Raw genomic sequence first — 12,220 nt, forward strand, 5'->3', positions numbered from 1 at the left:
AGGAAGGTAGGGGGAGGAAGGACAGAAGGTAGGAGGGAGGGAGGAAAGAAAGAGAGAAGAAGAAAGAGGAAGGTAGGGGGAGGAAGGACAGAAGGTAGGAAGAAAGGGAGATGGAGGAAAGAAAGAGAGAAGGAGAGAGGAAGCACGGATGGAAGGAAGGAAGGAACGACGGAGGAAGTAAGTAAGGAAGGACAGAAGGTAGGAGGGAGGGAGGAAAGAAGGAGAGAAGAAGAAAGAGGAAGGTAGGGGGAGGAAGCACAGAAGGTAGGAAGAAAGGGAGATGGAGGAAAGAAAGAGAGAAGGAGAGAGGAAGCACGGATAGAAGGAAGGAAGGAACGACGGAGGAAGTAAGTAAGGAAGGACAGAAGGTAGGAGGGAGGGAGGAAAGAAGGAGAGAAGAAGAAAGAGGAAGGTAGGAGGAGGAAGGACAGAAGGTAGGAGGGAAGGAGAGAAGAAGAAAGAGGAAGGTAGGGGGAGGAAGGACAGAAGGTAGGAAGAAAGGGAGATGGAGGAAAGAAAGAGAGAAGGAGAGAGGAAGCACGGATGGAAGGAAGGAAGGAAGGAACGACGGAGGAAGTAAGTAAGGAAGGACAGAAGATAGGAGGGAGGGAGGAAAGAAGGAGAGAAGAAGAAAGAGGAAGGTAAGGGGAGGAAGGACAGAAGGAAGGAAGAAAGAGAGAAGAAGGAAAGAAAGAGAGAAGGAGAGAGGAAGCACAGATGGAAGGAACGAACGAACGAACGACGGAGGAAGTAAGTAAGGAAGGACAGAAGGTAGGAGGGAGGGAGGAAAGAAGGAGAGAAGAAGAAAGAGGAAGGTAAGGGGAGGAAGGACAGAAGGAAGGAAGAAAGAGAGAAGAAGCAGAGCAGCAACCAGTGACACCAGAAAGGAAATAAGGCAGGGAGGGAGGAAGGAAGGAAGGATGGAGGAAAGAAGTAAGTAAGGAAGGAAAGTAGGAGGGAGGGAGGGAGGGAGGGAGGGAGGAAAGAAGGTGGGAGAGAGGGAGGAAGGAAGGAACGACGGAGGAAAGAAGTAAGGAAGGAAAGAAGGTAGGAGGGAGGGAGGAAAGAAGGAGAGGATGGTAGGGGGAGGAAGGACAGAAGGAAGGAAGAAAGGGAGATGGAGGAAAGAAGGAGAGAAGGAGAGAGGAAGCACGGATGGAAAGAAGGAAGGAAGGAACGACGGAGGAAGTAAGGAAGGAAGGACAGAAGGTAGGAGGGAGGGAGGAAAGAAGGAGAGGATGGTAGGGGGAGGAAGGACAGAAGGAAGGAAGAAAGGGAGAAGAAGGAAAGAGAAGGAGAGAGGAAGCACGGATGGAAGGAAGGAAGGAAGGAAGGAACGACGGAGGAAGTAAGTAAGGAAGGACAGAAGGTAGGAGGGAGGGAGGAAAGAAGGAGAGAAGAAGAAAGAGGAAGGTAGGGGGAGGAAGGACAGAAGGTAGGAGGGACGGAGGAAAGAAGGGGAGAAGAAGAAAGAGGAAGGTAGGGGGAGGAAGGACAGAAGGTAGGAAGAAAGGGAGATGGAGGAAAGAAAGAGAGAAGGAGAGAGGAAGCACGGATGGAAGGAAGGAAGGAAGGAACGACGGAGGAAGTAAGGAAGGAAGGACAGAAGGTAGGAGGGAGGGAGGAAAGAAGGAGAGAAGAAGAAAGAGGAAGGTAGGGGGAGGAAGGACAGAAGGTAGGAAGAAAGGGAGATGGAGGAAAGAAAGAGAGAAGGAGAGAGGAAGGTAGGGGGAGGAAGGACAGAAGGTAGGAAGAAAGGGAGATGGAGGAAAGAAAGAGAGAAGGACAGAGGAAGCATAGAAGGAAGGAAGGAAGGTCCTGTTCAGGTATGTGGAGGGTGGAGTCCAGCAGAGCAGCAACCAGTGACACCAGAAAGGAAAGAAGGCAGGGAGGGAGGAAGGAAGGAAGGATGGAGGAAAGAAGTAAGGAAGGAAGGAAAGTAGGAGGGAGGGAGGGAGGAAGGATGGAGGAAAGAAGTAAGTAAGGAAGGACACCAGAACTCCCACTAACGCTTCCACGTTCAGTCTTCTGAGCGTCGGAGGCAGTCGGAGCTGAAAGAAGAAGAAAATGGGTTTAAAAGTTGATCTGAAGCTTCAGACGTCTAATAGAAAGAGAGAAAGAAAGAAAGAAAGAAAGAAAGAAAAGAAAGAAAGAAAGAAAGACAGGAAAGAATAGAAAAGAAAAGAAAAAGTAGGAAGAAGAGCAAGAAAGAACAATCTCATCTTTCTTTCCTTGTCCTCATCCTACTCCTTCTTGTTTGTTCTTCCTCGTCTTCCTCTTTCTTTACATCTTTCTTTCTTTCTTTCTTTCTGTCTTTCTTTCTGTCTTACTGTCTTACTTTCTTTCTCTTTCCTATTCTTTCCCCTCCTTCCTCTTTCTATCTTTCTTTCTTTCTGTCTGTCTTTCTGTCTTACTTTCTTTCTTCCTCTTCTTCTTCCTTTTTTCTTTCTTTCTCTCCTTCTCTTTCTTTCTTTATTTCTTTCTTCTTCCTTTCTTTCTTTCTCTCTTTCTCCTCCTTTGTCCTTCTTTGTCTTTCTTTCTTTCTCCTCCTTTTTTCTTTCTTTCTTTCTTTCTTTCTTTCTTTCTTTCTCCTCTTTCTTTATCTTCTTCCTCCTCCTTTCTCTTTCTTTCTTTCTTTCTTTCTTTATATTCTTCCTCCTCCTTTTTCTTTCTTTCTTTATCTTCTTCCTCCTCCTTTCTCTTTCTTTCTTTCTTTCTTTCTTTATATTCTTCCTCCTCCTTTTTTTCTTGCTTTCTTTCTTTTCTTTCTTCCTTTCTTTCATTCTTGTCTTCAGCTTCACCTTATCTTTCAGATTAACCCTTTGAACTCAGGAGAAGGACTGTGGATTGATCTCTAGAGAATAAAGACGTTTAAGAAGCAGAGAAGCGTCAGTGAGAACGTGTGATGAACGTGTTTCTCATCACTTCCTGCTCAGAAGTCGTAAAACCTGCTGATTGGCGGCTCTCCAGTTTAAACTCCACACCGCGCTCTGATGTCAAGTCAGGACTCATCTGTGTGTCTGAGAGCGTCACCACGGCAACGTCAGTCACCACATTCATTCATCTGTTTCATTCTTTATTTAAAGTCTTTATTCTGCAGCTCTGAGTCTCCTTCCCCTCCCCCCCCCCCCCCCCCCCACTCTGCTCTGATTGGTCGGCTTCTTATTTCATTACTTAGTTCGTAACTTACTTTATTTAATTCGTTACTTGCCTACGTAGTTCGGTAGTTCGTTACTTCATTTCTTAGTTCGTAAGAAATTAAGTAACGTTCTCTTCTTCTTCTCCTTCTTTACTCCAAATGTTCTCAAATCACATCCGTACATGTTGGAGCTGAATCACATCTGAGATACGAGAGTGGAGATGCCTTAGCAACCGCCTTAGCAACCACCTCAACAACCGCCTTAGCAACCACCTTAGCAACCACCTTAGCAACTGCCTTAGCAACCACCTTGCTAAGTAACTAAGTAATAGACTAAGTAATGAACTAAGTTACGAACTAAGTCATGAAGTAACGAACTAAGTAGGCAAGTAAATGAAATTAGTAAGTTACGAATTAAGTAGGCAAGTAACAAATTAAATTAGTAAGTTACGAACTAAGTAGGCAAGTAACAAATTAAATTAGTAAGTTACGAACTAAGTAGGCAAGTAACGAATGAAATTAGTAAATTACGAACTAAGTAGGCAAGTAACAAATTAAATTAGTAAGTTACGAACTAAGTAGGCAAGTAACGAATGAAATCAGTAAATTACGAACTAAGTAGGCAAGTAACGAATTAAATTAGTAAGTTACGAATTAAGTAGGCAAGTAACGAATTAAATTAGTAAATTACGAACTAAGTAGGCAAGTAACGAATTGAATTAGTAAGTTACGAACTAAGTAGGCAAGTAACGAATTAAATTAGTAAATTACGAACTAAGTAGGCAAGTAACGAATGAAATTAGTAAGTTACGAACTAAGTAGGCAAGTAAATTAAATTAGTAAGTTACGAACTAAGTAGGCAAGTAACATTAAATAAGTAAGTTACGAACTAAGTAGGCAAGTAACATTAAATAAGTAAGTTACGAACTAAGTAGGCAAGTAACGAATGAAATTAGTAAGTTACGAACTAAGTCAGCAAGTAAATTAAATTAGTAAGTTACGAACTAAGTAGGCAAGTAACGAATGAAATTAGTTAGTTACGAACTAAGTCAGCAAGTAAATTAAATTAGTAAGTTACGAACTAAGTAGGCAAGGGACGAATTAAATAAGTAAGTTACGAACTAAGTAGGCAAGTAAATTAAATAAGTAAGTTACAAACTAAGTAGGCAAGGGACGAATTAAATAAGTAAGTTACGAACTAAGTAGGCAAGTAACAAATTAAATATGTAAGTTACGAACTAAGTAGGCAAGTAACAAATTAAATATGTAAGTTACGAACTAAGTAGGCAAGTAAATTAAATTAGTAAGTTACGAACTAAGTAGTCAAGGGATGAATTAAATACGTAAGTTACGAACTAAGTAGGCAAGTAACAAATTAAATTAGTAAGTTACGAACTAAGTAGGCATGGGACGAATTAAATTAGTAAGTTACGAACTAAGTAGGCAAGGGACGAATTAAATAAGTAAGTTACGAACTAAGTAGGCAAGGGACGAATTAAATAAGTAAGTTACGAACTAAGTAGGCAAGGGACGAATTAAATAAGTAAGTTACGAACTAAGTAGGCAAGGGACGAATTAAATAAGTAAGTTACGAACTAAGTAGGCTAGGGACGAATTAAATAAGTAAGTTACAAACTAAGTAACAAACTACCGAACTTAGTAATGAAATAATGAACTAAGCAGACACGTAACAAATTAAGTAATGAACTATCTAAGTAAATAGCTAACTCTGCTCTGATTGGTCAGTTTCAGGATTTCACTTCTTTTTCTCCTTCTTTCCTCCAAATGTTCTCAAATCACATCCGTACATGTTGGAGCTGAATCACATCTGAGATACGAGAGTGGAGACACCTTAGCAACCGCCTTAGCAACCGCCTTAGCTAAGTAACTAAGTAATGGACTAAGTAAGTTACGAACTAAGTTAAGAAGTAACAAACAAAGTAGGCAAGTAACGAATTAAATAAGTAAGTTACGAACTAAGTCATGAAATAATAAACTAAGCAGGCAAGTAACAAACTAAGTAACAAACTAAGTAAGTTACGAACTAAGACATGAAGTAACAAACTACCGAACTAAGTAATGAAATAATGAACTAAGTAGGCAAGTAACAAGTTAAGTAACGAACTATGTAAGTAAGTAGCTAACTCGGCTTCAGGATTTCACTTCTTCTTCTCCTTCCTTACTCCAAATGTTCAACTTCTCAAATCACATCTGTCCATGTTGGAGCTGAATCACATCTGAGATACGAGAGTGGAGACACCTTAGCAACCGCCTTAGCAACCGCCTTAGCAACCACGACTACAGCAACGATGGCCACTTGTTGTCATGTACGAACCATCAGCCGCTCGGATCTTGGACGATGTTTAACATCAGAGCAGGATATAAATAACGGATGAACACAAACAGCAGGTTGAGATCATGATCATCTTTCTTTCATGAGTTCTGTTCAAGATTAAATATGCAGGAGCTCGCTGGCTGAACGGTGACGGTGCTAATACACTGAAATGTCTCTGGTTTGCATGTGATACCCATCTCTCTCTCTCTCTCTCTCTCTCTCTCTCTGTCTCTCTCTCTCTCTCTCTCTCTCTCTCTCTCTCTCTCTCTCTCTGTCTCTCTCTCTCCCTCTCTCTCTCTCACTCTCTCTCTCTCGCTCTCTCTCTATCTCTCTCTCTCGCTCTCTCTCTCTGTCTCTGTCTCTCTCTCTGTCTCTCTCTCTCTCTCTGTCTCTCTCTCTCGCTCTCTCTCTCTCTCTCCCTCCCTCCTTCTCTCCTCCCTTCCTTCTTTCCTTCCTCCGTCCTTCCTTCCTTACTTTCCTTCCTTCCATCTGTTCTTCCTCCCTCCTTCCTTCTTTCCTTCCTCCACCCCCCTTTCTTCTTCCTTCCTTCCTTCTTTCTTCCCTTCCTCCCTCCCTCCTTCTCTCTTTCTTTCCTCCCCCCTACCTTCCTTCCATCCTTCCTTTCCTTCCTCCATCCTTCCTTCCTTCCTCCCTTCCTTTCAATGAGTGTCCTACAAAGGGTTAAAAAGGTTAAAAACACCTTATACAATTCTATTAAATATTCTCTTGGATCATAAAATAGTGATAGTGAAAGTCTTTTTTTTTATATAGATGAATCAAACATTTACGAACGACTGATGGGGAATTAATGAAAGTGACTTGGTGTAGAGACTAATTATGAGTCAGTATGTGATCAGTATGTAAAGGGTTAAAGCCTTTTTTTCTCTCTCTGAGTATTAGTAGTAGAAACGTGATGAAGGATTGGAGGCGTTCCTCATTACAGACAAACACAACGATGGAGGACGTCACATTTTATTTCCTACAGTCTGACATTAAACCGAGGTCCTGACTCTCTGTGGTCATTAATGGGTTTGGGTTTGGGTTGGGGGGGTTGGGAGGGGGGGGGTGTTAGGTTTAGGGTTGGGTTGGGTTGGTGGGGTTGGAAGGGGGGGGGGGGGGGTTGGTGGGGGTGTTTCCTGCTGTCCTGGCTTCATTCCCAACCTGGCTCTCTCCATCTGGCCCCCAATCATCCCCCAGTGTGATTGGCTGAATGGTTCCCTCCCTTCCTGCTGCCCTGAGGTGAGCTTCCCTCCTTTTACTGTCAACTACTACTACTACTACGACTACTACTACTACCACTACTACTACGACTACTACTACTACTACTACTGCGACTACTACTACTACTAATACTACTACTACTACTAATCAACATAAAATGCTACAGAAATTATTATTAGGGCCGAGCGCTGACTGACATGCATGGGGGGCCCATTCACCGCTGCTTGCAGCTTTAATTATTATTATTATTACCCCTGATTCTAATGTTAACAATCAGCAGGTTTTTATAGTAGATTCCCACAATATACTACTGTAATCACACTAAAGCAATGCATGGTGGGTAATTAATCTGAATCTTACAGCAGGCTGCAGTGAATTTTAATTTAATTTGATAACGATACAGCGACATACGGTCATTAAACCATAAAATATTATAGTTTTATTGTAATTTAACAGTAGAATATTGTATTTTTGCAGTAATTTTGTGGTTAATGTGACACAATACGTTGCTGTGATGTTACTCTGAATTGTTGTGAATTTACAGTAATTTCAGATAATTACTGTATTCTCACAGTAATATTGTGTCTGATTTGACTATAAAATAATAATAATATATAACTGTGACTTTATAATTTATGGTGAAATCGTGAACACAACACAGGGCCGTACTATATTCAGAGCTTAAAGATACATACATTAAATTAAATTAAATTAAATTAAATATAGCTATATATTAAAAGCTATATATAAAGCGTTATACTGGTGGTGAATAGTCAACATGAGGCCACGCCCCTTTTCTGGTGCATGTAGTAATTACACTGATAGGGGCGGAGCTACCAGAATATGTCTCTTAAAACTAATTAATCCATCAATAGTCATCCTCACATATGTATGATGAAGATGATGATACTGAAGCTGCTCTGACCTTCATCACTGTTGAGTGTAAAGAGGAAGAACCAGACTCAGAGACTCAGGTGTGCTGAGAGGCAGCAGCAGGACAAACACAGGATTAATAACCTCTCCCTGTAGATAAACACCCCCCCCCCTGTCTGCAGGGATGGACCGGCCCATCAGCTCTGCTGCTCAGCGTTGGGAGGAACCATGTGAGAGCTGCAGGGGGAACCAGCACAGATCCAGACCACCTGCGGAGGTAAGCAGGATTTTAGGTTTTACACTCAGACATCTGAATGTTAAGCTGCAGCAGACTGAGACGCACGCACAACAATAACATCATTATCATTGTGATATTAATATATAATAGCATTATTATATAATAACATAATTATCACTGTAATATTATTATATAATAACATTATAATTAATCTTTATTTTACCTTGAAAGACGTTGAAGAGGAATCCTCATTTATAACGGTGTAGAGAAACAACAACATGCAAAACAATATGATGTTAAAATAAAATAAAATAAAAATAAATAAATAAGTAAATGAATAAATAAAATAAAATAAATAAAAATAAATAAAATAAAAAATAAATAAAATGAATGAAATAAAATAAAATAAAAATAAATAAATAAATAAAAATAAAAAAATAAAATAATTAAAAAAATTACAAAATTAAAAAATTAAATTGAATTAAAAATAAATTAAATAAAATAAATAAAAAATAATAAAATAAAAAAATAATAATAATAAATAAAATAGGCAAATAAAAACCATATCAAGTAAAACAACATAAATGAAGTATTAGGTAAAATAAAAGAAACTAAAAAAAGAAAAGAAATATTAGATAAAAGAAAAGAAAATAATTTTTAAAATGTCAGGGAAAATAATAGAAATAAAAGAAAATATTAATATAAATAATATTCAATATAATTAAATAATATTAAATATTACAAAGAAAATAAATAAACAACGCATGAATACAAACAGATAATATTATATAAACATACATACATACCATATGTGCATATTCCTAACTATATAAAGGATGTGAGTGTTGAAAGGCAGTATATATATATGTGTGTGTGTGTGTGTGTGTGTGTGTGTGTGTGTGTGTGTGTGTGTGTGTGTGTGTGTGTGTGTGTGTGTGTGTGTGCAGGCAGGCAGTGAGTGTGTCTGCAGGTTAGGGTCATCGTGTGTCGCTGCAGTGTTTCTAACATTCCTTCCTCTGCTAGTTTTGGGGCCTGCAGGCTGCAGCAGACATGACTGAACACAGATCAGATCCTCCTCTTCTCTTCAGGCTCCGTCATGTTTGTCCTGACCTGACAGGGAGAAAAAAACTCACTGCAAACTGTTTTCCTAACGCGACCGGGACCAAAGGTTCATTTCTGATTACAGTCACACTAAAGTCAAACATATAAAACTGCTGCTGCACAAAATGTGTCTTTTTCTGGTAAAAGATTGAATATTTGAACCTTTAAAAACCCCAAACCCCAAGAAACAGTGCAGCAAACTGAATAGAAGAAATACAAAGTGTTATATTTTATAATAAAACAGATGAGACAGAGAGAGAGACACACACACACACACACAGACAGACAGAGAGAGAGAGAGACACACACACACACACACACACACACACACACACACACACACACAGACAGAGAGAGAGAGAGACACACACACAGACAGACACACACACACAGTATGTTCATGTGGGCAAAGAAATTACTCTCAGATAAACTGTTTGTATAAAGTTTCAGCAGCAGGTTTATTAGATACTTTAACTGACAGGAAACCAGACTGAACTCACTTCCTTTACTGCAGTAAAAGAACCAAGACAGTCATTCACTCTACTAGCCTACATATGACATCATAGATTATTAATAGTGAAGCATCAGTGTTAGAGCAGCATGTTACTGTTGTAGCTGCTGGAGGTGGAGCTAGTTTATACTACTTTATATACAGTTAGCTAGTTTACACTACTTTATATACGGTTAGCTAGTTTATACTACTTTATATACAGTTAGCTAGTTTACACTACTTTATATACAGTTAGCTAGTTTACACTACTTTATATACAGTTAGCTAGTTTATACTACTTTATATACGGTTAGCTAGTTTACTACTTTATATACAGTTAGCTAGTTTATACTACTTTATATACAGTTAGCTAGTTTATACTACTTTATATACAGTTAGCTAGTTTACACTACTTTATATACAGTTAGCTAGTTTATACTACTTTATATACAGTTAGCTAGTTTACACTACTTTATATACAGTTAGCTAGTTTACACTACTTTATATACAGTTAGCTAGTTTACACTACTTTATATACAGTTAGCTAGTTTATACTACTTTATATACAGTTAGCTAGTTTACACTACTTTATATACAGTTAGCTAGTTTATACTACTTTATATACAGTTAGCTAGTTTATACTACTTTATATACAGTTAGCTAGTTTACACTACTTTATATACAGTTAGCTAGTTTACACTACTTTATATACAGTTAGCTAGTTTACACTACTTTATATACAGTTAGCTAGTTTATACTACTTTATATACAGTTAGCTAGTTTATACTACTTTATATACGGTTAGCTAGTTTATACTACTTTATATACAGTTAGCTAGTTTACACTACTTTATATACAGTTAGCTAGTTTACACTACTTTATATACAGTTAGCTAGTTTACACTACTTTATATACAGTTAGCTAGTTTACACTACTTTATATACAGTTAGCTAGTTTACACTACTTTATATACAGTTAGCTAGTTTACACTACTTTATATACAGTTAGCTAGTTTACACTACTTTATATACAGTTAGCTAGTTTATACTACTTTATATACAGTTAGCTAGTTTACACTACTTTATATACAGTTAGCTAGTTTATACTATTTTATATACAGTTAGCTAGTTTATACTACTTTATATACAGTTAGCTAGTTTACACTACTTTATATACAGTTAGCTAGTTTATACTATTTTATATACAGTTAGCTAGTTTATACTACTTTATATACAGTTAGCTAGTTTATACTACTTTATATACGGTTAGCTAGTTTATACTACTTTATATAATGTTAGCTAGTTTACACTACTTTATATACAGTTAGCTAGTTTACACTACTTTATATACGGTTAGCTAGTTTATACTACTTTATATACAGTTAGCTAGTTTACACTACTTTATATACAGTTAGCTAGTTTAGTCCAGTGGTTCCCAACCTAGGGGTGGGGCCCCTCCAAAAAGGGTCAGCAGATAAATGTGAGGGCTGCTGAGATGATTTATGGGAAAGAAGAAAAAACTAAGTTCTGATTCACAAATGTTTTTTCAGTTTTTGGACTTTTTCTCTAATCTTTGATTTTTGCTGAAATATTGGATCATTTGAACATTTATTGAAATGAAAGCATGTGAGAAGTTTAGAGGGAAGAATCAGTATTTGGTGGAGCTGTTAACAACTCATAGACATCTGAAATGTGAGCCGACTACACACTGCTGACTGGTTTCATCTTTAACAATGTGTTGGATTTTAAAAGCTTGTTATATTTTCCATTGAGTCAAATCTGCATCTGAAAAGTAAATAAAGCTGTTCAATAACTGTAGTGGAGTAGAAAGTACCTCACATGGAAATACTACAGTAAAGTACTAGTACCTCTAACTGTACTACAGTAAAGTACAAGTACCTCTAACTGTACTACAGTATAGTACTAGTACCTCTAACTGTACTACAGTAAAGTACAAGTACCTCAAACTGTACTACAGTAAAGTACTAGTACCTCTAAATATTACTTTAGTGCAGTACTTGAGTAAATGTGTTTCTATCACTGTTTCCAGTTCCAGTTTATAATTCGTTACTTTCCATCATTAGTAACCATCATCATCATCAGTTATATTTCTACTTATACGTATTAAACAGCTACAAGTCCCATAAAGAGGATACTTATATATATTATATCCTTATATCATTTATACACTTATTTTATTAAAATCTATAAAACTTCAGCTGTCAGATTTAAAGCCTGTGAAATGCTGTAAAACACCAACAGAAACTGAAATGATGTTTATATGTTAAATCTGTATTTCAATACTTGAGTAAATGTATTTAAGTACTTGAGTAAATGTATTTAGTTACTTTGCACCACATTAGTGAGTCATTCAATTCATTTAACTCATATTTCTACTACTTATACTGTTATACCACTATAAACAGGAAGAGGATTTAATCTTATTATATATATTTTATACACTAGCTTTCCTGTGAAATGCTGTAAAGTACCAACAGAAATGTATAAATCTGTATTTAGTTATTTTCAGTTAATTTAACTACATTCATGATCATATGTCTACTACTTATACCTTTTATCTGCCTGTGAAATAGAAATGGAAATGATAGTGTGTGTTAAATCTCTAGTTACTTAAATGAACTTAATCATTATCAGTCATGTCTCTCTTTATATGTTCTCATGTAAAGGTGCTATAAAGAAGAAGAGGGTTTAATCTTCTATATTTTGCTGTTAAGCTCAAATAGAAAAACTATATTAAATTAAAAGTAACTTCCTGCTAAGGTGAAGCTCACCTCCACCTGAGCGTCATCCTCCGTCGCCACCA

At 37.4% G+C, this 12,220-nt stretch overlaps 1 long non-coding RNA gene across 1 annotated transcript; it reads left to right on the top strand.

Annotated features, from left to right (window-relative positions):
* The first annotated feature begins 6,622 nt into the window (after window positions 1-6,622).
* LOC128368706 (uncharacterized) lies at window positions 6,623-9,080 on the top strand. The gene is made up of 3 exons (XR_008321982.1): window positions 6,623-6,713; window positions 7,751-7,845; window positions 8,830-9,080. It is a non-coding gene; the product is annotated as an uncharacterized LOC128368706 (long non-coding RNA).
* Window positions 9,081-12,220: the final 3,140 nt, after the last annotated feature.

Source organism: Scomber japonicus, chromosome 12 (assembly GCF_027409825.1).
Source record: "Scomber japonicus isolate fScoJap1 chromosome 12, fScoJap1.pri, whole genome shotgun sequence".
Classification (NCBI taxonomy): Eukaryota; Metazoa; Chordata; class Actinopteri; order Scombriformes; family Scombridae; genus Scomber; species Scomber japonicus.